Raw genomic sequence first — 26,317 nt, forward strand, 5'->3', positions numbered from 1 at the left:
GGAACCCCACGCCAAAATGTAAAAAAAAATGGCATGGAGGCCCCCTCAAAATCCATACCAGACCCTTCAGGTTTAAGGGGAACTCCGTGCCAATATTTAAAAAAAATGGAGTGGGGGTCTTCCCAAAAATCCATTTGCAGGAAACGAGGGGGGACGAGAAAGCGCCCCCCTCCTGAACTGTACCAGGCCACATGCCCTCAACATGGGGAGGGTAACTAAAAAATCAAAAATATCTGTGCTTAGGAAAAACAAACTGCAGCCTCCCTCTAGGGCTCCACCAAAGTGAAGCTAGAAGTATAATATGCAAACAAAGGGAAAATGGCGCTGTTCACAAAAGAATATATATACAATACATGCACCATGTGCAAAGAAATACATTCTGCCCACACCTGTGTATAAAAAATATTATATATCTCTATAACTAATGCGCTAGTGCATAATATAAAAAATCAAAAGCGGATCAAGTGCAAAAGGATGCATAAAAAGACCAATGACGTGCAAATAACAAAAAAATTTTTTTTTATGTTGGCAGGGGGTTCCCCTTAAACCTGAAGGGTCTGGTATAGATTTTGAGGGGGCCCCCATGCCATTTTTAAAAAAAATTGGACGTGGGGTTTCCCGTAATAGCCATACCAGACCTGAAGGGCCTGGTATGGAATTTGGGGGGAACCCCACGCATTTTTAAAAAAAAATTGGTTTGGGTTCCCCTTAATATTAATTTTTATGGCCTGGGGGGAAATCCCATGCCATTTTTTTCAATGACTTATGTGTATTGCCGGGACCAACAATCCATTATAGCCATGAGTACTTTTAAATGACTTTTTCCTTTAGAAATGTAATTTTGCTCTTGGTCTGTTCTAAACATGGGAAACATTCGCCACTTTGCAGGCATACTATAGACACCCTTCAGGTATGAAATTTAAAGGAATATTTCACTTTTATTGTTTCACTTAAAGCATTATTAAAATCACTGCCCCCCAAAAAATGTCAGTTTTTAAAACTTTTGTTTGCATTGATACATGTCCCCTGGGGCAGGATCCAGGTCCCCAAACACTTTTTATGACAATACCATGCATATAAGCCTTTAAAATTAGCACTTTTGATTTCTCCCATAGACTTTTAAAGGGTGTTCCAGGACTTTCAAATTTGCTGCAAACACCCTAAATCGTTCGCTATTCGGCGAACAGGCGAACACCCGATGTTCAAGTCGAACTTACATTCGACTCGAACATCGGGCTCTTCCCTAACAAGGAGTAGCTTTGTGTGTAAATAATTTTACTCGAATTTCATAATTCTGAAGTGACAAACTGAATGATTAGCTAGCAATGTACAGAAAATAATATAGACTGAAATTTAGCTTTTTAAAATGGCAACTGGGTGTAACGTGGACTCATTCCAAGAATTGTAGTCATAGAAGTTGTTTGCTCTAGTAACCAGTTGCTCAGGAAGGAGTGAATTCATTGTCATGCTGTATTCTTAGAAGTTCTCACTGCAGCTATAGCAGAAGATTCCTCCTTGTGTTTCGGTAAGATTATAGAGAATATTTACATAGCAGTGTAGAATTTTTATTCACAGTACCATTATTCCTACCAAAAATCCTAACCCGAATTATATAGTATATTGCCTCTAATGGACCACTCCTAAATGTAGCTATTTAAATATGTGTATCTTTTCTTAATGTGTACTAATAATATTGTTTTCTTTATCCAGTAATACTGATTCCCCGCTTCTATAAAATGTACATTTCAGTTTTTTTTACTGTGAGCGATATATATATATATATATATATATATATATATATATGTAATATTTGGGCGGGGGTTGTTAGCTCAGAGGTAGGAGCAATTTAGTGAGCTCATGCCAGTCCAAACTGTGTTTTAGTTGCGATTCACACCAAATTCTTGTGCGTTTCAATGTGATGTGATTTTTAGACCAATTCATTTGAATGCACCAAAATCGCACTGGATTGCACCAAAATGAATGCAGGCATTACTTTTAAAAATGTACTGTAACTGGATCACATGGTGCTGCAGTACGATGTGATCCAGTTCAGGCAAATGCACTGTGTTTGCCATCTGCATTTGGTGTGTCATTGGGAACCTACTTATTGACAGTAGATCACACCCCCAGTGCGCTTAGTATGTGGTCTGGGAAGCGCGCACAGAATACGGGTTTCCCACACTATGTTCTGATGTGAAAGAGCCCTAGGGCTTGCTGGACCACTTTTATTAAATTAATTCAAAGTTCAACAGGAAAAAGGCTAGCCCACCATCAAAACTGGCACAGTAATGAATGGGACGCGGCAGGGATGCCCATTATCCCCCCTTTTGTTTGCATTATCCCTGGAACCCTTTTTAGCCACGATCAGACTAAACCCCGATATACAAGGGGTGATGGTCGGACAGTCACAACATAAGCTCTCGGCCTATGCTGATGATATGCTTTTCACGCTGACCAATCGAGGGATATCATTACCAAACTTGCTCCAGGAATTTGAGAAATACGGGAGGTTATCCAACATGAAGATAAACTTCACCAAATCAGAAGCTATGGGACTCCTGATATCGCCACGCTTACTGCCTGCTTTGCAATCTAATTTCCAATTTAAATGGACGACCAACACCCTGACCTATCTAGGGACTAACATCCCATCTGACCTATCGGACCTGTACGAACACAATTTCCCCCCTCTGTTAACGAAGGTGAGGCTGCTCTTGGACTCATGGCACAAAGGGATTCACTCATGGTTCGGTAGATGTAATTTGCTGAAAATGTGCATCTTACCCAAATTTCTATACCTCTTCCAGGCTCTGCCGATCAAAATTCCACCCGCATATTTTAAACAGGTGCAGGCATTATTTACCCGTTTTGTCTGGGCACAAAGGCAGCCTCGGATACCACGATCTCAACTCTCCCTTCCGAAACATTATGGGGGGTTGGCGCTACCAGACATCAAGCAGTATTACTCTGCTGTACACCTGGGTAGGATGTTAGATTGGAGTCGCAACCTCAACGCTAAGTTATGGGCCCAAATTGAGCAGCAACAGTGCTCTATCCCATTAAAGACAGCTCTCTGGTGCAGAAATGCACTACCACGAGCGACGAAAACCCACCCTCTCATAGGTAACATGATCTACCAAGGCGCAAAGGTGGCCCTACAACATTCTCTGACGACCAAGACGTCACCGTTGACGCCGATCCTAGGTAACCCCAGATTTGCACCGGTTCTGTCGAACGCACAATTCCAGCCACTACGGAACTCCAACCTCTCCGTGGCCTCTCAGTTCGTAACACGGGGTAGCTGGACTTCCATTCCGGACCTTATGGACCCTATCGGTCCGTATCGTCTGGATTTCTGGAACACCGCACGCTTGCACCACTTTCTTCAGTCTCTCCCGAACCCCTTAGACTATGTCAGACCAATAACCACATTCGAGGAATACTGCTCTGACACTGAACCAATTTCCCAAACCCTTTCTAAAATGTACGTCTTACTAAATGCGCCTACACAACCACCATGCATTGCAGGTCTCACAAAATGGGAAGTAGATCTAGGCCGCACCTTTACGCAAACCCAAATTAATAACATACTGTGGTTCGCTTTGAGGTCCTCGCTATGCACAAAAATACAGGAGACGAATTATAAAATCCTTGTAAGGTGGTACTTAACGCCTAGTCGCCTGCACCTTATCTACCCTGACGCGTCTGAGTGCTGCTGGCGCTGTCGCGAGGAAAGGGGCACAATTCTTCACATCTTCTGGTCCTGCCCCAGGCTTTCGGAGTTTTGGGCAGCGGTCCGAACCATCTCTCAAAAATTTACAGAGTGGCAAATCCCGAATGACCCAGCCTTCTTTTTACTGCATGTTTCAGACATACCCCCTAGGAAATACACACGATCGATACTACGTCACCTAACGAATGCAGCCAAATCCTGTATCCCCTTGCTCTGGAAACAACAAACACCACCGACCGCAGCAATGTGGGTGCGGAAGGTGGAAGATATCAACAAAATGGAGGATCTGGTGCTAACAGCCCAAGATCGACAGGAAGCATATCGAAAGACTTGGTCTCTTTGGAATGCGTTTGTGTACTCGGACGAGGGCAAGGCCCTGTTCGGCAACTAATTAACTTACTACCTGTATTTAGCAGACTGCAACGGGAATGCCGACCCCACCCCTCCCTCCCCTCATCCTCCCCTCCCTCCCTCCCCACCACCTCCTTCCCTTGTCTTTCCCTCTCTCCCCCCTCCACCCCTCTCCCCCATCTCTCCCTCTTTTCTGTTCCTCTCTTACTTTATCTATGTTTTCACTCTTTGTCTTGGCCGCGGCCCCAAACCTGCTCACAGTGGCCTTATGCTGAGGCGCTAGACTAGGTCTCGGCATAACTGATTAAGGTGGAGTGGCAAGGACCTCTTTACCGGCTCTGGCCAAGTGGGCGACGCCTACAAGGCCGGAGGCCAGGGTACGATATATTGACGAATCCTATGTTGACATACCAGTGCATGTAAAGCATGTTTGTGAGGCTGCGACCTCCTTTGTTTCAGTTGTTACTGTTTGTTTTGGGGCTTTACCCCATATGTGTGTTCCTGATAATAATAATAATAAAACGATATTTGCAAAAAAAAACTGGCACAGTACCAAGTACCAGACTTTCTGTAACACCCTCGAAAAAAATAAAAATTGATCTTCTTCCTTTCAAGCATGCAAAATAGCACTGTACTTGTGCTGTGTAGTTTGGCTCTTACTATCACCTAAAAAACCTGGCTGATCCTGCCTGGTTCTGCCCTCCCCCCTGTAAACTGGTCTTACGATAGGGGATCTCCTGACACCACAGTCTCTTTCAGTCCTCTGAGACCTCTAGATTCCCTCAGTCCTCTGAACTTTCCTAGCTTTCTCAACTCCTGTCTCCAATATGGAGTACTGTCGCTTGGAGTAATGTCGCTTGAGTGGAGAACATCGGTCTCCTAATGGGAGTCCTGAGCTATGCCCAATCTATCCAAGCCTGTCATGTCATTGTAACAGGTAGGCACACCTGTCTTGCAGGTCTTCTGCAAGACCTGGACATCTGGTCGGAAACTTCTCCCTTAACAAAATGTCAAAGTCTCCAGGACCAGAGACCTAGAGAAGCCAAATGACAGGTTCCAACATGCCATTAGGAGTTGGGTGCCTTGAACCTGGAATGGGCAACCAGACAAAAATGGCAGCACAGGACCTGGGTTATATGTCACCTGAACAGCAGATCGCAACAGAACTATGCCAGATTCACTGTGCAGGTCAGGATGTATTTTGAAGATAACCCATTTTTTTAACCACTTCAGCTCTGGAAGAATTTACCCCCTTCCTGACCAGAGCACTTTTTGCGATTCGGCACTGTGTCGATTTAACTGACAATTGCGCAGTCATGGCGACGTTGCTCCCAAAAAAAATTGACGTCCTTTTTTTCCCCACAAATAGATCTTTCTTTTGGTGATATTTGATCACCTCTGTGGTTTTTATTTTCTGCGCTATAAACAAAAAAATAGCGACAATTTTGAAAAAAAATTTTTTTTTTTTACTTTTTGCTATAATAACTATCCCCAAAAAATATTAAAAAAAAAACTTTCTTCCTCAGTTTAGGCCGATACGCATTCTTCTACATATTTCTGGTAAAATATTTCTCAATAAGAGTTTATTGATTGGTTTGCACAAAAGTTATAGCGTCTACAAAATAGGGGATCGTTTTATGGCATTTTTATTGATAATTTTTTTTTTTACTAGTAATGCCGGCAATCAGCAATTTTTATTGTGACTGCGACATTATGGCGAACACAACGGACAATTTTGACACATTTTTGGGACCATTGGCATTAATACAGCGATCAATGCTAACAAATTGCATTGATTACTGTAAAAATGTCACCGGCAGTGAAGGGGTTAACCAATAGGTGCCACTGTAGGGGTTAAGTGTGTCCTAGGGTGTGATTCTAACTGTGGGGGGGGGGGGTTGTTACAAGGAGAGCTGATCAGTGACACTGTCACTAGGCAGAATGGGGAGATGCTTGTTTACATTAGTATCTCCCCGTTCTTCCTCACCATGAGATGATTGTGGGCAGGGGCATTGCTAGGTCTGCAAAAGATCTAGGGCTAGAGCCCATAGCAGCTGTCACACAAATTTTTGCATGGGGGGCTGGTGTTGGCGCTTCAATCATCATGGCACCATGGTTGATATGATGTCAGGGTGATTGAAGTGCATTATTTATAATATATAAAGAAGTGGTTCAACTCACCATACTACAGAATCAGTGGGAGCCCTGAGCATGTCTTTTGCCACATCTCCTGCCATCAGATGCAGCATGTCACATGCCACCATCGCCTGTCACCAGATGCAGCATGTTATTTGCTACCATCACCTGCCACTAGATGTGGATTATCACTTGCCATGTTGCCTGCCACCAGATGTGGATTGTCACTTGCCACTTTCACCTGGCAGCAGATGTGGATTGTCACCTGCCACCATTTGCAGAATGCCTCTTGCCACAACTCCTACCACCATTTGCAGATTGTCACTTGCCACGTCTCTTGCCACCATTTGCAGATTGTCACTTGCCACATCTCTTGCCACCATTTGCAGATTGTCACTTGCCATGTCATCTGCCACCATTTGCAGATTGTCACTTGCCACATCTCCTGGCACCATTTGCAGATTGCCACATCTGTAGATTGTCACTTGCCACGTCACCGGCCACCAGATGTGGGTTGTCATTTGCCAACTGATATGGATTGTCACTTGCCATGCCAGCCAGTGCCACCAAATGTGCATTGACGCTGCATTGGTGGCAGGCTGACAGCACTGGACCATTTAGTGAGAGCAGGAGAGAGGTGATGTGGGAGGGCAGTGAGAGATGGTGTCATCTCGCTGCTCCCCTCTGCACCTCCAACATTGAAGCAAGGGGGTCTGGCTGCAAAGTAAAGCTAAACAATGACAGGAAGCATGTGACATCCACTCCACCGTGCTGTGAGGGCAGAAGAGCGCTGATGTGTGGCAGGCAGTGAGAGATGATGTCATCTCTCTGCTACTCGCAGCACCTCGCTCCCAGATTGAAGAGGCCAGACTGTGAAGAGCGCTGATGGGGAGCAGGCAGAGAGAGATGTCGGAGGAGAGACTCTGGGTTATGGGCCCCAGATTCGGGGCTGTAGCCCCAATAGCCACCCCCTAGCAATGCCCCTGATCGTGGGTATCCCCGCGGACATCCGGCCCATGGGGACCGTGATCACGGTCTAGACATGTGCATTTCATTTCGTTTCGATTTGAAATTCAGACGAATTTTCATTATTCGGATGCATCCGAATTACCGAATTACAATGCTAACTAATTCAACCGAATTCGGCCAAAATTCTACTCAAATTCGGGAAAAATCGAAAACAATTCTAGTCGAATCGAATTCAAAAACAATTCGAATCGAATTTGAAAACAAATTTGAATAAAAATCGAAAAAAATATAAATCGATTTCTAAAAAAGAATACAGTAAAATAGAATATAAAATAATAACACAATAGAATGAATATATATATAAATAAATAGAAAAATAATATTTTATAATATTCCGTTCAATTGTTTTTCTAGTCTATTCTTTTGTATTCAAATCTTTTCTATTCTAATTCATTCTATAGGAAATTCGAATTTCGGAAGTATATATAATGAAATAATTTCGAATCATGTTGAAATAATTTCGAATGCGGTTGAAATAATTTCGAATCATGTTGAAATAATTTCGAATGCGGTTGAAATAATTTCGAATCATGTTGAAATCATTTTGAATCCGATAGAAATATTTTCTAATTTGGTTGAAATATTTTCGAATGTGGCCGATTTTTCGAATTCGTAGAAAACCAAACGAAATCCGAAAACCAATTTAAGGAAGTTAACGAATATAACTAAACGAAATTAATGAATTAACGAATTAAAACGAAACGAAACTAAACAAATTTTTTCCTTTTGCACATGTCTATCACAGTCACAGAGCGCCTGCAAGCCGCCTCTTAAAGGGCAACGTACAGGTACATTAATCTGCCTGTACATGCCCTGCTGCCGACCTATATCGGCATGAGGCGACTGGGAAGTGGTTAAATATGCCTTTTTAATTTTATTTTATTTTAAGGCTGCACAGGTCAGAGATTTAAAAAACTTTTTTTTTTTTATGGAGAGCATATTGTTTTTTATTCTATTGATGGGTATTTTTGCTGCTTGATGAGAGAATTGCCTCATGAATTTAAAGAGGAACTTCACCCGGGCTTATGAAAAAGTCAGCAGCTAAAAATATTTTTGCAGCTGACTTTTAAAGAAACAGATACTTGCCAGTCCATGGAGTACAGCAGTGGTTTCCAACCTCAGTCCTTAAGTATCCTGAATGGGCTATGTTTTGGGAACTTCCCTTAGATAAAATATCTCTTATTAATACCATGTCATTGATATTGATTTAAAGCAGCTGTGCAAAGTAAAGGAAAACCTGAAAACATGGCCCGTTGAGGGTACTTGAGGACTGAGGTTGAGAGAGAGTACAGCACTGTCTTCCCAGCAGCGGATTCTTCTTAGGGTTTCAGAACTCCAGCACCACCATCTTGGATTCAGAAGCCAGCTGTGACTTCATGATGACTCATAGCTGGCTCCCCACTTATGTACAAGACTGACAGCACAGAAAGATGGCCCTGCAGCCTCCTGGGATGTGTCTCCTTATCCCAGGAGGTGTTAAACGGGTTGAAGCGACATTATTCTTGCTTAGGTGAGGATTGAGGAAGTAGGAGTTGGTACCTGTCAAAAAAACAGCTGCAACTTAATTAGAGGCTACGGGAGGAAGGGAATTAATGGTGCTTTTCAGGTGAAGATCAGCTTTAATATTACAGGAACAAGGGGTTAAGGAGCAGTGTAGAGGAAGTGTAAACTGCAATTTATACTTAGAAAAATAACTGCTCAACCCAGTCCAGTCTATGTGATAAACATTAGTAAAGGGAATTATTCCTGCGCCACGTCAGGGCAATAGAAGGAAAATAAAGTACTGCTGCACACACTGGAAGGGAAATGTCTGAACCCAGAGGAATAGTGAATAAGAAAGGTAGTGGTGCGCTGTACAGCGCACCACTACCTTTCTTATTCACTATGTGATAAACATGTCTATCAAAAAAACCTGGTTTGTTCTTGTCTAGACTGGCAGGAACCAGACGACCAAATGAGTGTCACAGCATACAATGTGAAGATAAAAAGTAGAAAAATGTATTTATAATTTGCAAAATACACACACTATTCCATGGATGGTAAAATTATTAACACCTACAACTAAACCTCCAGAGATATCGGTGTTGTATTGTCTCTGAATATAACGACATAAAAGACAACATTACATAAAACGCTATACATACAACATAAAACAGAGTGTCCAGATGCCAAAAATCTTTGCGCGGGTGTCCCCGCCACGTCAAAATGACATTCTAGTGTAAAAACATTAATTATCCTAATTAGGCGGGGGCACAGAGGTCCCGGGCAGCCTCGAGCCTGTTGAGTATAGAAAGAGATATGGGGGAAGGAAGAGAAGAGGGAGGAATATACCGGCTGTGATAACCACTGATCTAATAATATACACTATTGCTAGTTTAATTCCCATAAATACTGGCAACTATGTTAATGATGACCATAATGTATATATTGATAGTAGTTCTCAACGGGTATATGGCGGAAGTACAGTATATGGGTGTATGAGTCCAATGTTGTGGTCACTATGTATTGTGGCAGCACGCAGGTAAAATCACCTGGTTGTATCCAGGATGGGAAATATGTGTGTCCTAGATTCAGGCTTTATGCAGACTTTTACAATTAGAGGGGAAGAGTTAATGAGCCCAGCTGTAGTAAGTGGGCTCATTAAGACCTCTACAAAAAACCCCAGCATGCATAGGGAGATGCTCCATCCTGGAACCAGTTTTGTGTTGTATAGACTGGGGAGTGTGTCACCTGTACTGTGCGGTGAGTTAACGCCTGTGTGGCAAAACCTTTAAAACAAAGGCAGGGACTGGTACAGCACAAGGCTGCACCCATTTGTTAGACAGGGAGTCTACGTGTGTAGTCAGAGGTCAAGCTGACCAGGATTTATTTTCTTGTTTTATTTTGTTTGGCTGTTATATGTATCACTGCATGTAGCATAAATAAACCGGATCTTTTGTTTTTTTAACCTACACCGCTGTCTGCTGTGCCTGACTTTGTGTTGTGAACCCATCCAGGGGGTCACACACACCCGCTGCCGAGCTAACCCCTCACAGTTGGTGGAGAATTTTGGCACTTTTTTTTTTGTTAAGGCCAGCATGGAGGAGATACTGAGACAGCTGGCTCTAGCAAATGCAAACCAGCAACAAACAAATGCAGGGTTACAAAAGAGCCTTGCAGCCCAGCAGCAGATAAATGCAACTTTGCAGCAGAGTTTGGAAAATCAGCAGAAGGCTCACCAGCAGAGTTTGGAAGCTCAGCAACAAGCCCAGCAGCGATCTGAAGCCCGCTTCATAGACCTGTTGCAGAAGCAAGAGCAGAATTTTCAACAGAAAATAGAGACAGTAATACAGCAACGTCCGCAGACCAATGAAGCAAGTGGTTACAATAATACCGCATCCTTTGGTGTGAGCCGTTTACTGACAAAAATGACTGGAGAGGATGATCCGGAGGTGTTTTTGACCACATTTGAAAGGACTGCTGAAAGGGAAAAGTGGCCTAAGGAGCAATGGGCTGGACTGGTGGCCCCTCTGTTAACTGGGGAATCGCAGAAAGCTTATTATGACCTAGAGCCTGACCAAGCAAAAGACTATGTGGTGCTAAAAGCAGAAATATTGGCACGGCTGGGTGTCACCCTGGCCGTCCGGGCTCAGCGTATGCATAACTGGACTTTTCAGGTTGGAAAACCTCCCAGGTCTCAAATGTATGATCTCATTCACCTGAGCAGGAAGTGGCTGCAGCCAGAGACTTTGACTGCACCAAACATTGTGGAACGTGTTGTTATGGATCGTTTCCTGAGAGCTCTTCCTACTGCCATCCAAAAATGGGTAAGCCATGGAGACCCAGAAAATGCAGATAAACTTGTGGATCTGGTTGAGAGGTACTTGGCTACAGAGAACCTGACCACATCTTCCAGGGACTCACGGACTTTCCCCCCTAAGACCAGATCATCCCCAGTGGCGGGTAAGATGACTCCAAGGGGTGAGGGTGGAGAGAGTGAGAGGGTGGGAGTTCTACCTAAGGTCTGGCGGGAGCAGCCCAGGAAGCCCATGCTGCAAGAGGCAGCGAAAAAGATTATTTGCTACCGCTGCCGGCAAGAGGGACATATTGCAGCCAATTGCCCAGTTGTGGATGAGCCTATGCAATGTGACTTTATAAGGGAGAGACGTCAGTCGCTGTTTGCGACAGTTGCATGCACTGCCATTCGGGGACCTGAGAGACATTTATGTAAAATGTGTATTAATGGTAGACATGTTGATGTGTTGCTAGATTCAGGTAGCCTGGTAACATTGATAAAAGCTGAATTAGTTACTACAGAGGTCTCTGGGAAGAACAGGGTGGCTGTTATTTGTGTGCATGGGGACACCCGAGAGTATCCTGTAACTTCAGTGTTTTTTGAGACCCCCAAAGGTAACCTCTCTCATCAGGTGGGGTTAGTGTCTCACTTACCACATGATGCTATTGTGGGAAGGGATTTTCCAAAATTCTGGGAACTCTGGGATTGTCCTGAGCCCCCCACTGGTGCCCCTATAAACCAGGAAGATGACCAGAATTCCTCTGGGGGTGGTGAGGACTCTCCTGAATTTCCCTTGTCGGTATTGGCGGGGGAAACTCGAGAAACTGGGGAGGAGCCAACATCCTCAGTTGAAAACATGCCGTCTGTGGAGTTTTCGGATCTTGAGGTTCACAGGGAAAATTTTTTCCACAGAACAGTTGAAAGACCCCACCCTAATAAAGGCACGGGAAAATGTGGTGAAAATAGATGGCGAGTTAGTGAACCCAGATAAGACTTGCACTTACCCGTACTTCACTGTGGAAAGGGACCTGCTGTATCGAGTGGCTCAAAGGGCAGAAGAAACCATTGAGCAACTTGTGGTGCCCAAACCTTACAGGAAGTTGGTGTTAGAATTGGCCCATGGGCACATTCTGGGAGGTCATCTGGGGACCGAAAAAAACAGAGAGAGGGTATTGCAGAGATTCTATTGGCCTGGGGTCATGAAGGAAACAGAAAATTATTGTTCCTCCTGCCCTGTGTGTCAGAAGTCGGCACCTATGCCACATTTCCGTAACCCGCTGGTACCTCTTCCTATCATTGAGGTCCCCTTTGAAAGGATCGCAATGGATTTGGTAGGTCCGATAATGAAGTCCGCTAGGGGGCATCAGTACATTTTGGTTATATTGGACTATGCCACCCGATATCCGGAAGCAATTCCTCTTCGAAATACCTCGGCCAAAACCATAGCCAAAGAGCTATCTCTTGTTTTTAGCCGCGTGGGTATTTGTAAGGAACTGCTTACGGACCAAGGTACACCCTTTATGTCCCGGGTTATGAAAGAATTATGCAAGTTGTACAAAGTGAAGCAATTGCGTACATCTGTGTATCACCCCCAAACAGATGGGTTGGTTGAAAGATTCAACAAAACCCTAAAACAAATGTTAAAGAAGGTGGTGGATAGAGATGGAAAGAATTGGGATTGTCTAATACCCTATCTGATGTTTGCCATTAGGGAGGTACCCCAATCCTCTACGGGTTTCTCACCCTTCGAGTTGCTCTATGGGAGACACCCAAGAGGGCTGCTGGATATCGCCAAGGAAACTTGGGAAAATGAGAGTTCTCCTCACAGGAGTGTGATTGAGCATGTCGCCCTGATGCAAGATAGAATTGCACAGGTAATGCCAATTGTAAAGGAACATTTAACCCAAGCGCAGTTAGCACAGCAGAGAGTGTACAACCGTGGGGCCAAGACACGTACTTTTTCCCTGGGGGATAGGGTCTTGGTGCTAGTCCCTACGGTTGAAAGCAAATTTCTGGCCAAATGGCAAGGTCCATATGAAGTAATTGAAAAAATTAGTGAGGTGAACTACAGGGTTAGACAGCCAGGAAGGCGAAAGCCGGAGCAGATCTATCACGTCAATCTGCTGAAAGCCTGGAGGGATAGGGAATCCCTAGTCGCAGAGACTTTGTCACAAGTACAGCCTGATTGCTTAGTTCCTGAGGTTGGAATAGCAGACACCTTATCGAAAGCCCAACAACAGGAGGTTAAAGAGTTTGTACTTCGTAACAAAGAGATTCTCTCTGAGCTGCCGGGACAAACATCTGGCGTAGAGCATGACATTATCACCCCGCCAGGAGAAAGGGTAAAACTAAAACCTTATAGAATACCAGAGGCCCGACGGGAGGCAATACGTGGGGAGGTTCAAAGGATGCTGGAATTGGGTGTGATAGAGGAGTCCCAGAGTGACTGGTCCAGTCCTATCGTACTAGTGCCCAAACCTGATGGGAGCTGGCGGTTTTGTAACGATTTTCGACAATTAAATAAAGTTACAAAATTTGACACCTACCCCATGCCACCTATAGATGAGTTGATTGACCGGCTGGGAACAGCCCGATATATGACAACTCTTGATCTCACCAAAGGGTATTGGCAAATTCCCCTGGCCGAGTCGGCCAAGGAGAAAACTGCATTTGTAACCCCAGATGGGGCATTCCAATATAAGAGAATGCTGTTTGGGTTACAGAATGCACCGGCAACATTCCAGCGGAAAATGGATAAGATTCTGAGGCCCCATCAGAAATATGCTGCAGCTTACCTGGATGATGTGATTATTCATAGCACAGACTGGGTCTCACATTTACCAAAAGTACAAGCAGTCCTAGACTCTATCCGGGAAGCTGGGTTTACGGCCAATCCAAAGAAGTGTACCATTGGACAGGAGGAGGCCAAATATCTTGGGTACACTATTGGGAGGGGGGTGATAAAACCCCAAGTCAATAAAGTCGAGGCCATACAGAGTTGGCCACGTCCCAACAGCAAGAAACAGGTACGAGCCTTTCTGGGAATCGCTGGCTATTATCGACGATTTATTCCCCATTTTGCTTCTCAGGCTGTGCCCCTCACCAACCTGACGAAAGGGAAAGAGTCGGTCATGGTTAAATGGTCCCCAGAGGCTGAAGAAGCATTTCAGTCCTTAAAAACAGCCTTATGTAGCCAGCCAGTGTTGTACTCACCAGACTTCTCTAAGGACTTCGTGGTACAAACTGATGCATCAGACGTTGGGTTAGGAGCAGTGTTATCCCAGGTCTGGAACGGGGAAGAGCACCCAGTCATTTACCTCAGCAGGAAGTTGAAGTCCCATGAGGTAAATTACTCCACGATTGAGAAGGAATGTTTAGCAGTGAAGTGGGCTCTAGATTCCCTTCGGTACTATCTGCTAGGTAGGCACTTTGACCTGGTGACTGATCACCCTCCTTTAAAGTGGATGGCTCAAAACAAGGAGACCAATAGAAGGGTAAATAGGTGGTTCCTGGCCCTACAGGAATTTAACTTTACAGTTAAGCATCGCCTTGGTGTTAAAATGGGGAATGTGGATGCTTTGTCTCGGATACATCCGTGTCTGGCTGCTTGTGTTACAACCCCAAGGTTGAAACAAGAGGGGGGGGTATGTGGCAGCACGCAGGTAAAATCACCTGGTTGTATCCAGGATGGGAAATATGTGTGTCCTAGATTCAGGCTTTATGCAGACTTTTACAATTAGAGGGGAAGAGTTAATGAGCCCAGCTGTAGTAAGTGGGCTCATTAAGACCTCTACAAAAAACCCCAGCATGCATAGGGAGATGCTCCATCCTGGAACCAGTTTTGTGTTGTATAGACTGGGGAGTGTGTCACCTGTACTGTGCGGTGAGTTAACGCCTGTGTGGCAAAACCTTTACAACAAAGGCAGGGACTGGTACAGCACAAGGCTGCACCCAGTTGTTAGACAGGGAGTCTACGTGTGTAGTTAGAGGTCAAGCTGACCAGGATTTATTTTCTTGTTTTATTTTGTTTGGCTGTTATATGTATCACTGCATGTAGCATAAATAAACCGGATCTTTTGTTTTTTTAACCTACACCGCTGTCTGCTGTGCCTGACTTTGTGTTGTGAACCCATCCAGGGGGTCACACACACCCGCTGCCGAGCTAACCCCTCACAGTATGTAGATACTCCAATATGGTAGTATCACTACCTGAATACTAGTTCCAAGTTTACTGGATCACTATATTATTATACTGGATGTTGGGCCTGTATAATATCCATATAACACGCCATTATAGGCAATATGTGTAGTAAAAGATTGGTTATGATACCCACTCCGCAATACTTGTTATATCCAGCAGATTTTCCCGGTAAGGTGGGGTGTCCATTAACGTGGACTCATACTTAGAGTCCCATAGGTAGCAGTATAAATCTGTTTGGCGCTCACAAGCGCAAAATATATCCGCCTCTATGTGTTCCGTTGGCCGTATAAAGCTCCCTGTCTTAGATGTTGCAGTCTCTCCAATCCATCAGCCTGCTATCTCATCGCAGGCTTGCTTCCGGGATCCGGCAAAGAGCGGCATCATGTGACGCGTATGACGTCAGCGGGTTTCACAAAAGAAGTTGCGTAGCTTCATCTGGACATGTGTTAGACATGCACACTACTGGATGGTGATATTTTCAGCCAGCACCCTATTCCTGAGTATCAGCAGGACTATATACATTCCTCAAGTATTAGCATGTAACTTATACTTATTTTAATACTGTATATTGCTGAAGACATTGCTGCTAAATCTTCCCTCTCTATGCAGCTTACATACAGCCCACCCTTAGTCCTCATGGTGTTATTTGAACCTAAGTAATTGTCTTCGCAGAAATTGTCCCTACAGAAGTCCAGGAGAATTCTGGGACCAGGGGCTTCAAGGTGGCTTGTGAGCTGTAGGAAGAGAAGAGGGTTAAAAACAGCAAATTCAGTAAAGGAGAGTAGAGGTAAGTAGTGGGAATTACTCTATTGCCCCCTACTCCTACAAATTCTATTTCTATACTTTGTGAAATTGCCCTTTAGTACAGGAAAAATTATTAAACCCTGTAAAAGACTGTTATCGTAAAAACTAAAAACTAGTGAGGGAATCCCTGGTTATTTTCAGGGTCACCAGAATTAGTGTCCCCATCGGACAACCCAACTTGGGGGATTTTCTTTCACTTTCAGTGATAAAGGTCACCAGGATGAATAGAGAGGGTGAATCTTACTGACAGGTGTTCTTATCCTGCTATGTGCTATTAAAAAGTAAGTAAACGTTAAGAGATTACTCTCTTAGGATGGTCATACATCAGTAGAATTTCGCTTGAACATTCAGAATATAGTTTGTGAAAGCATTTGATCTTGCCTTCACTGAGTCAACTAATTTTGTTCAAAAATGCCATACAGACATACTTCAACGGAATTCCAAACATATTAAAAACACTTTTTTTTGTGCCTAGGTGCATTGTAATATGTACAATGTTTTCTGTGCAAAAACTATAGTCACAGTTAGTCTTTTGTTCATTTGAGAAGCATTGAGAACCATTTGAGAACCATTGAACATTGCTCCTTCGAAGTTTCTCATCACTGCAATCGCAAATAATTATTGATTTGAGCCCTCTAGGCATTAGAAAATCAAATGAAAGTTCCAAAAATGACAATACAGAGGTGAGCATAACTTAAATTTTGTGTGATGGTCATGACCAATTAGAATCTGTCTGGTCCATACTGGGAGCACTGGACGGAAAGGAGAGAAAGCCGCAAGGATTTAAATTACCTGGACCGGTTTAGCGGGTTGAGAGAGCCTTGACACCTCAGAATCACATGAGGAAAGTACAGCAGGGACTGGAGGGGGTCTAGCGCAGGGCCATCTTTAAGGCAGGGAAAAAGGGGCAGCTGCTCTGGGCCCTGTCATGGTTGTGGGGCCCAAAGCAGCTGCGTCATACTTGCCAACTACCCCAGTTTAAATTCCCTTGTCCCTTGAAGTTTTAGTCCTGTGCTGTGTCCCGATATCTCAGGGTGAAGTGATGGTACTAATGCTGCCCTGCTCTGGCTTATTGTGTGCAGATGACTCACCTGCAGACCCTGTGTTTACATGTAAATAACCGGCATTCATATGTAAATAGCAGCAGCATTCATAATTAAACAGCTGCGGACGGCGGCATTGATATGTAAATAAAGGCGGCATTCATATGTATATCATGCCCCCCTGCTGTGAGGAGATGATGTGCTGTAACCTCTAGCAACCAATCAGTGAGCAGTATTATTAGTATTAACAAACAGAAATCATTTGCTGTAACCTCTAGCAACCAGTCAGTAAGCAGTAATGATATACTCTAACAGCTAGCAACCAATCGCAATTGCTGCCTGATCTGATACAGTAAACTGATTTTAAGTGTAGCTGCTATTTATTGTATGTCTCAGAGCAGGTGGAGAATGAAATTGCATGGGGGGGGAGAAAATTTTTGCCCAGGGTCCAATCATTATTAACCACTTGCCGACCGCCGCACGACGATGTACGTCGACAGAATGGCACGGGCAGGCATATGGGCGTACCTGTATGTCCCTGCCTTCCCGTGGGTGGGGGGCCCGATCGGGCCCCCCCCCCGGTGCCAGCAGCGGTCGGTATCCATGCAGGAGCGATCCGGGATGAGGGGGCGGCCATTCATTCATGGCCACCCCTCGCGATCGCTCCTGACGAATGGGAGTGAAGCATTGCATCACTTCCTCTCCTGTAATGTAAACACAGGAGAGGAAGTGATGTAATCTCTCCTCCGTGTCGGTATTTTTCGTTCCGGCACCGAGGAGAGAGGATCGGTGAGTTGCACCAACACGACACTTCACAGTAGAACATGCCAGGCACACTCACACCCCCCCTTTACCCCCCGATCACCCCCCAATTACCCCTGCCCCCCCAGTCACAGTGACACCAATTGCATTTTTTTTTTTTGCATTGGTGTCATTTGTGACTGTAATAACTGTTAGGGCAGTTAGGGTTAGCCCCCTTTAGTTCTAATGTACCCCCCTAACCCCCCCAATAAAGGTTTAACCCCGTGATCACCCCCCGTCGCCAGTGTCACTAAGGCTGGGTTCACATTGCAGCGGTTTATGAGAACGGATGTGATTCGCACCGCACTGCAGTGCAAATCACATCCGATCTCTGTGCGATTCGAGTTCAGCCATTCGCCGCACCCGCCGCACCCGCCGCAAATTCGCACGGGACCCTTTTTTTGGTCCGCAGCAGAATCGGATCGCATGGGTGTTCACACCATGCGATCCGAGTTTGCAGATCGCACTGCGATATGCGAACTGATCTGGGGGTGTCATTAACATTTCACTGACACTCCCAGCAGTTCGCATAGGGCAGTGTGAACTGCCGCCGGGAGGCATGCGATGCGGGAACCCGCCGCGGATTCGTGGCGTTCCTGCATCGCTCCAGTGTGAACCCAGCCTAATAAGCGATCATTTTTCTGATCGCTGTATTAGTGTCACAGGTGACGCTAGTTAGGCAGGTAGGTATTTAGGTTCGCCGCAGCTTTTTATAGCGCCAGGGACCCCCATATACTACCGCATAAAGCCCCCTGATTGCCCCCTAGTTAACCCTTTCACCAGTGATCACCATATAACTGTTACAGGTGACGCTGGTTGGTTAGTTATTTTTTTATAGTTTCAGGGCACCCGCCATTTATTACCTAATAAAGGTTTAACCTCCTGATCACCCGGCGGGTGTCATTTGTGACTGTAATAACTGTTAGGGCAGTTAGGGTTAGCCCCCTTTAGTTCTAAGGTACCCCCCTAACCCCCCCAATAAAGGTTTAACCCCGTGATCACCCCCCGTCGCCAGTGTCACTAAGGCTGGGTTCACATTGCAGCGGTTTATGAGAACGGATGTGATTCGCACCGCACTGCAGTGCAAATCACATCCGATCTCTGTGCGATTCGAGTTCAGCCATACAGATAGTATGGCTGAATTTGCGTCGCACCCGCCGCACCCGCCGCAAATTCGCACGGGACCCTTTTTTTGGTCCGCAGCAGAATCAGATCGCATGGGTGTTCGCACCATGCGATCCGAGTTTGCAGATCGCACTGCGATATGCGAACTGATCTGGGGGTGTCATTAACATTTCACTGACACTCCCAGCAGTTCGCATAGGGCAGTGTGAACTGCCGCCGGGAGGCATGCGATGCGGGAACCCGCCGCGGATTCGTGGCGTTCCCGCATCGCTCCAGTGTGAACCCAGCCTAATAAGCGATCGTTTTTCTGATCGCTGTATTAGTGTCACAGGTGACGCTAGTTAGGCAGATAGGTATTTAGGTTCGCCGCAGCTTTTTATAGCGCCAGGGACCCCCATATACTACCGCATAAAGCCCCCTGATTGCCCCCTAGTTAACCCTTTCACCAGTGATCACCATATAACTGTTACAGGTGACGCTGGTTGGTTAGTTATTTTTTTATAGTTTCAGGGCACCCGCCATTTATTACCTAGTCTCACTAGTGTACCCCTAAATTTAGGGGTGTCTACTTTCCAAAATGGGGTCATTTGGGGGGGGTTTGTGCCATCTTGGCATTTTATGGCCTTCAAAACTGTAACGCCCTTAGAAAGCCTGAAGGCGGTGCTTGGTTTTCGGGGCCCCGTACGCGACTAGGCTCCCAAAAAGTCCCACATATGTGGTATCCCCGTACTCAGGAGAAGCAGCAGAATTTATTTTGGGGTGTCATTTCACATATGCCCATGGCATGCGTGAGCAATATATCATTTAGTGACAACTTTGTGAGAAAAAAAAAAAAGTTTGTAATTTTCCCGCAACTTGTGGCAAAATATAAAATATTCCATGGACTCAACATGCCTCTCAGCAAATAGCTTGGGGTGTCTACTTTCTAAAATGGGGTCATTTGTGGGGGTTTTGTGCCATCTTGGCATTTTATGGCCTTCAAAACTGTAATAGGTAGTGAGAAGTGAAATAAAAAATTTACGCCCTTAGAAAGCCTGATGGCGGTGCTTGGTTTTCGGGGCCCCGTACGCGGCTAGGCTCCCAAAAAGTCCCACATATGTGGTATCCCCGTACTCAGGAGAAGCAGCAGAATTTATTTTGGGGTGTCATTTCACATATGCCCATAGCATGTGTGAGCAATATATCATTTAGTGACAACTTTGTGTATAAAAAAAAAAAAAAAAAAAGTTTGTAATTTTCCCGCAACTTGTGGCAAAATATAAAATATTCCATGGACTCAACATGCCTCTCAGCAAATAGCTTGGGGTGTCTACTTTCTAAAATGGGGTCATTTGTGGGGGTTTTGTGCCATCTTGGCATTTTATGGCCTTCAAAACTGTAATAGGTAGTGAGAAGTGAAATCAAAAATTTACGCCCTTAGAAAGCCTGAAGGCGGTGCTTGGTTTTCGGGGCCCCGTACGCGGCTAGGCTCCCAAAAAGTACCACATATGTGGTATCCCCGTACTCAGGAGAAGCAGCAGAATTTATTTTGGGGTGTCATTTCACATATGCCCATAGCATGTGTGAGCAATATATCATTTAGTGACAACTTTGTGTAAAAAAAAAAAAATAATAATTTTTTTTGTCATTATTCAATCGCTTGAGGCAAAAAAATAAAATATTCAATGGGCTCAACATGCCACTTATCAATTTCCTTAGGGGGTCTACTTTCCAAAATGGGGTCATTTGGGGGGGTTTTGTACTGCCCTGCCATTTTAGCACCTCAAGAAATGAGATAGGCAGTCGTAAACTAAAAGCTGCGTAAATTCCAGAAAACGTACCTTAGTTTGTAGATGTGACAACTATTGCGCAAACCAATAAATATACAGTTATTGACTTTTTTTTTACCAAAGACATGTGGCTGAATACATTTTGGCCTAAATGTATGACTAAAATTGAGTTTATTGGATTTTTCTAATAACAAAAAGTAGAAAATATCATTTTTTTTCAAAATTTGCGGTCTTTTTACGTTTATATCGCAAAAAATAAAAATCGCAGAGGCAATCAAATACCATCAAAAGAAAGCTCTATTTGTGGGAAGAAAAGGACGCAAATTTTGTTTGGGTACAACATTGCATGACCGCGCAATTACCAGTTAAAGCAGCGCAGTGCCAAATTGTAAAAAGACCTCTGGTCATTGACCAGCAAAATGGTCCGGTCTGAAAGTGGTTAAAGACGGCCCTGATCCAGCGTTAGGTCACCTTTACAGATTTTTTGTAAAAGCCAATTAGCACTGTAAGCTGGCTATACACTGATCAAAATTTGGCTGCTTCACCCTGGATTTTCCATAAATGTGTGTGGTCATCCCTACTCAACAGAAGTCAATTGTTTCTTCAACAAAAATTGATCAAACATGCTGGAAATTTTTTTCTTGATCAATGGTTTCAGTCAATCTGTTCTGGCTTCACTGTACTCTCAAAATTGGGACGTCTGCCTTTACACGCACACTAACTTTAATGGCATCCCAGTCTTAGTCCTTAGGGTTCCATATTGAGTTGGCCCACCCTTTGCAGCTATAACAGCTTCAACTCTTCTGGGTAGGCTGTTCACAAGATTTAGGAGTGTGTCTATGGGAATGTTTGACCATTTTTTCAGAAACGCAGTTGTGAGGTCAGGCACTGAAGGCCTGGCTCACAGTCTCCCCTCTAAATTATCCCAAAGGTGTTTTATCAGGTTGAGGTCAGGACTATGTGCAGGCCAGTCAAGTTCCTCCACCCAAAACTCGCTCATCGTCCATTTCTTTATGGACCTTGCTTTGTGCACTGATGTACAGTCATGTTGAAACAGGAAGGGGCCATCCCCAAACTGTTCCCACAATGTTGGGAGCATGAAATTGTCCAGAATGTCTTGGTATGCTGACTTCTTAAATGTTCTCTTTACTGGAACTAAGAATCCAGGCCCAACCTCTGAAAGACAACCCCACACCATAATCCCCCTTCACCAAATGATTTGGACCCCGGAATACCACCTTAAGACACAACCGCTCAATCAATCTCCAGCTTGCATGCACTGTCACTCTCTCCTTGCCATCTCAATGTTGAACCCTATGGAGACTAAAACTGGGATGCCATTAAAGTTCATGTGTGTGTAAAGGCAGATGTCCAAATACTTTTCACAATATAGTGTATATCACTATTGCAACCATTCAAATCCTCATGACTAGAAACACTCACAGCATTCTTGGCAAATACTAGCAGGAAGCATACGGTTTAACCATTCAGTACACAATTTACCCTATATTGGCTAAAATCAAAGGTTGAAGCAAATACTTTAATTATAATGAATTCAAACAGTTTTACTTTTGCAACGTACTTTAGCTATGTTGTCTATGGCAGCCCATATTACGTCCTTTGCCACTATCACAACCAGACACATAGGAAGCCAGTATGGAGGTATTTCCAGCAACACCACTGACAGTTATATTTAGAATGTATTTGCATCTTGTGCATAGGTTTAGTACCTACGGAAATAGTTATACTGCATAGTCTTTAGTACTTATATATACAAAAAGACTGCACAGTTCATGTTAAATATACTACAAAATATATTTAGGAAGCAGGATTCTGTCACATTTGTTGGAAGACAATGTGATTTATGTCATAAGACTCATTTCCTGCTTCTGAAATGCTTTACTATCCTCTCCTTCTCTTTTTTCCATAACCAAGTTTATTATGTCAAAGAAAAATAAAACAAGAAAAAGTGCATACATATTATTACATACAGCCAAGGTGTCACTGATATCAGAAGGGTGTACAGTAAGTAGAGTACAGCCGGTTCAAAACCCGTGTCATGAATGACAAACATTTGTAAAAGGGATCAAAAACCAGGGAGAAAGCGGTAGCTGGTCCCGACCATGTGGGTCAGCCAGACCCAAACCAAAACACACAGTTAGTGGCAAACCATCTAACTGGCAACATAGATTCAAAATGCCTTACGTACAAGTATTGGAGTCTTGTAACCAACGATCCCATATTTTGTCGTATTTGGCCGGGCATTCCTTGTTAACATACATAACCTTTTTATATGGTAAATTATTATTGACCTCCGCCTTCCACTCCACCAGCCCAGGGGGTGCGGGCCGCATCCACTTCCGGGCAATGACCTTCCGCACCGAAAACAAGGTCTCATGCAGGAACGTCTTAGCGTATTTGTCTATAGTATCTGGAAATACCCCGAATAGGCATTGTTTTGGGTCTAATGTGACCGGAGAGCCCATGTGATCGTGCAGGAATGTTATAACTTGCGCCCACAGGCCTTGTATTTTAGGACATGACCAGATTAAGTGAAAGAACGTACCCACCTCACTCCCACACATCTGACAAAGGGTAGATTGAGTGCTTCTGTATCTGGCAACCCGAAGAGGGGTGAGATATGCCCGGTGGATAATATAAATTTGGGTCAGTCTGTCGGCAAGTTTGGGTGAGACAGCCTTGCAGGATTCCAAAGCCTCCTCCCATTCCCCATCTTCCAAAGGGCCTATCTCTCTCTGCCACCGGGGCCTGAGATTATGTGCCAGTTTGGTGGAAACAGGGGTAGTGAGAAGGAGGAAGTTAATTTGCGGGGGTCAGTACTCTTGATTATGGCCATTAGTGCATTGGTGGCTGACTGCGGGATAGATTCTGAAAACTGAGCCCGGGCCGCGTGTCTCACCTGTAAAAATCGGAAGAGCATGTATCTGGGGAGTGAAAATTCTTCTCTAAGCGTGGCAAAGGTTTTAAGGGTTCCATCAACAAACAATTGATGCATATAGAGAATACCATGAGTAGACCAGAGATCTGCATCGGGAAGTTGTAAAAATTCTGACAGAGTTTTATTATGCCATAATGGAGTGTAATCATTATAGAGTGGTATCCCTAGCTTGACAGAAGCTAAGTCGCATATGCGTCTGTAATGGTATAACAAAGTCTGTCTGTTGTCCCCCATGCCCACCCCACTAAGGCCCATCGTCAGCGGATAAATTGAATCTTCGGTGCGTCGAGCCCACCTCGGGCATAGCAGTTGGAGAAACCGCCCTCTGTCCGTTCTGTCTATATGGTACAGTTGGGATAATTGTGCCGCAATGTAATAAAGATTAAAATCGGGAAGGGCCATGCCCCCCAGATCCGTGGGGTTTTTAAGCACCTTCCAAGCTAATTTGTGTCTGTTGTTTCCCCATACAAAGGGTTTAAGAAGGGCCTCAAGGGATTTAAAATGCTTCAAGGGTAAGTAAATCGGGGAGTGCCAGAGAACATAGAGGATCTTGGGTAGCAGAACCATTTTTATGAGGTTTACCCGGCCCCAAACCCCCAGTGGTAGACGGGCCCAGGCCCGTAGTTTGGATTTAACGTGGGAAATTAGAGGGCTTAAATTTAAATGTATATAATCCGTTGGTGATCTGGATACGTATATCCCTAGGTACTTGATAATGCTGACTCGTTGTAATGGCAAACTGCCCTGAAATTCGGTCGGTGGGAAGCTGTCAAGTGGAAGAATTTGGGATTTCCCCCAGTTGATCTTTAGCCCGGAGAAGGTCCCGAACCTTTCAATTTTTTGAGAGCCGCATGCAGAGAGGGGCCCGGGTCTGCCAGGTATAACAGTGTGTCTTCAGCATACATGCTAATCTTTTCAGTTAGGGCGCCATGGCTCAATCCCCTGATCTCTGGGTCAGCTTGGATGGACAAGGAGATAGAGGGCAGCCTTGTCTCCTGCCTCTACTGAGGTTGAACATTCGAGATGGCCAGCCATTAGCCACCACCTTGGCCATGGGTGCCTGGTACAACAGTTGCACCCATTTAATGAACCGTGGTCCAAAGCCATATCCCTCCAAGCAGCTCCAGAGATAGCCCCACTCCGATGAATCGAACGCCTTTGTTGTATCCAATGCCACCACCACCCGTGACCCAACTTCTGTGTGTGTAGCCTGTAGGTTGATGTAAAGTTTGCGTAGATTAAAGGAAGTGTTACGGCCTGGCATGAATCCTGCTTGAGCTACATGTATGAGGGACAGAATAACTTGATTTAATCTAAGGGACAGTACCTTGGCTAGTATTTTTATATCCACCTGTAGTAGGGAAATGGGACGATAGGATTCGGGGTAGCCCGGGTCCTTCCCCGGTTTGGGGATAAGGACCATCGTCACTTCCCGCATAGAGGGGGGCAGGGTGAAGTTTTCAAATAGGTGATTAAATAATGCAAGCAGTTTAGGAGTTAGTAGTTCTCTAAATTGGGAGTAAAATTCAAAAGGGAGACCGTCAAATCCAGGGGATTTGGATCTGGCGAAACTTGCGATCGCAGTATCTATTTCTTCCGTGGTAAGGGGTGCCTCAAGTGACTCTACTTGATCTTTCGTCAACTGAGGGAGGGTGATGCTGTGAAGGAAATTGGTCTGCACGTCCGTCGGGTCTGTCACTGTTTTGTATAGATCTGCAAAAAATTCCCTGAACTTGGAGGTGACACTGCGGAGGTCTGTAATCCATCCACCCCCTGGGCCATGAAGGGTGATGACAACTGGGGGCCTGTCTTCACTATGCACTAGGTATGCGAGGAGCCTGCCTGCCTTTTCCCCATACTCAAAGAGTTTCTGTTTAGTAAAGAAAAGCTTTTGACGAGCCTTCGTATACTGGAGTTGATTAACCACTCTACTCTGCATTTTAAGCTGAGTCGCCGTTGCTATGGTGGGATTAGCAGCATATTCACGTTCAGTGGAGACTAGCTCCATCACTGCCCTGTCAAATGCCCCAGCGGAGTCTGTTTTGATTTTATTTATGTGTGTGATCAGGGTTGTACGTGCGTATATTTTAAATGATTCCCATATTGCGGCAACAGATGCAGTGTGATCATTTTCCAAGAAGTATTGCTTCCATTGGGTGATGAGTTCATCATCCCCTGGGAGCAGTGAGAGCCAGAACGGGTTTAGACGCCATGGTCTCGGTGGTTTATTAAAAGGGATACTGAGGGTGATCCAATATGGGCTGTGGTCCGACAGTAATCTGGGGCAGAATGCAGTTTCGAGAATCCACGGTGCCAGGGTGTGGGACACAAGTATAAAATCTATGCGGGACATAGAGTTGTGGGTAGAGGAGAAACAGGAGTAGGCACGAGTGTGCGGGAAGTTGTGCCTCCATGTGTCTATAAGATGAAAGGTGGAGATGAGTTTAGAGAATTTAGTTGTGTCGGCACTAGTGCCTATCGCCTATCGCCTGTGTCGTCTGGAGTCTATCAAGGGCCGGACATAGTGTAGTGTTAAAGTCACCTAACCATATCGCCGGTACTGTGGGGTTACGAGACATAAAAGTAAAGCC

General features: G+C 44.7%; 1 protein-coding gene across 3 annotated transcripts in view; it reads left to right on the forward strand.

The window, feature by feature from the left end:
- The first annotated feature begins 1,420 nt into the window (after nt 1-1,420).
- The window catches only part of LOC143943288 (butyrophilin subfamily 2 member A1-like), a 149,608-nt gene continuing 124,711 nt past the window's right edge, over nt 1,421-26,317 (forward strand). Inside the window, exons 1-2 of one of the 3 annotated variants that reach the window (XM_077464939.1) lie at nt 1,449-1,525; nt 15,898-16,012. The gene's annotated coding sequence lies outside the window, so the exon portion shown is untranslated. Of the gene's footprint in view, nt 1,526-15,897; nt 16,013-26,317 lie in introns of all 3 variants that reach the window. The other 2 variants (XM_077464937.1, XM_077464938.1) reach the window with 2 other exon arrangements.

This window comes from Lithobates pipiens, unplaced genomic scaffold (assembly GCF_037356315.1).
Source record: "Lithobates pipiens isolate NorthernLeopardFrog02 unplaced genomic scaffold, aLitPip1_a1.2 Scaffold_30, whole genome shotgun sequence".
Lineage (NCBI taxonomy): Eukaryota > Metazoa > Chordata > Amphibia > Anura > Ranidae > Lithobates > Lithobates pipiens.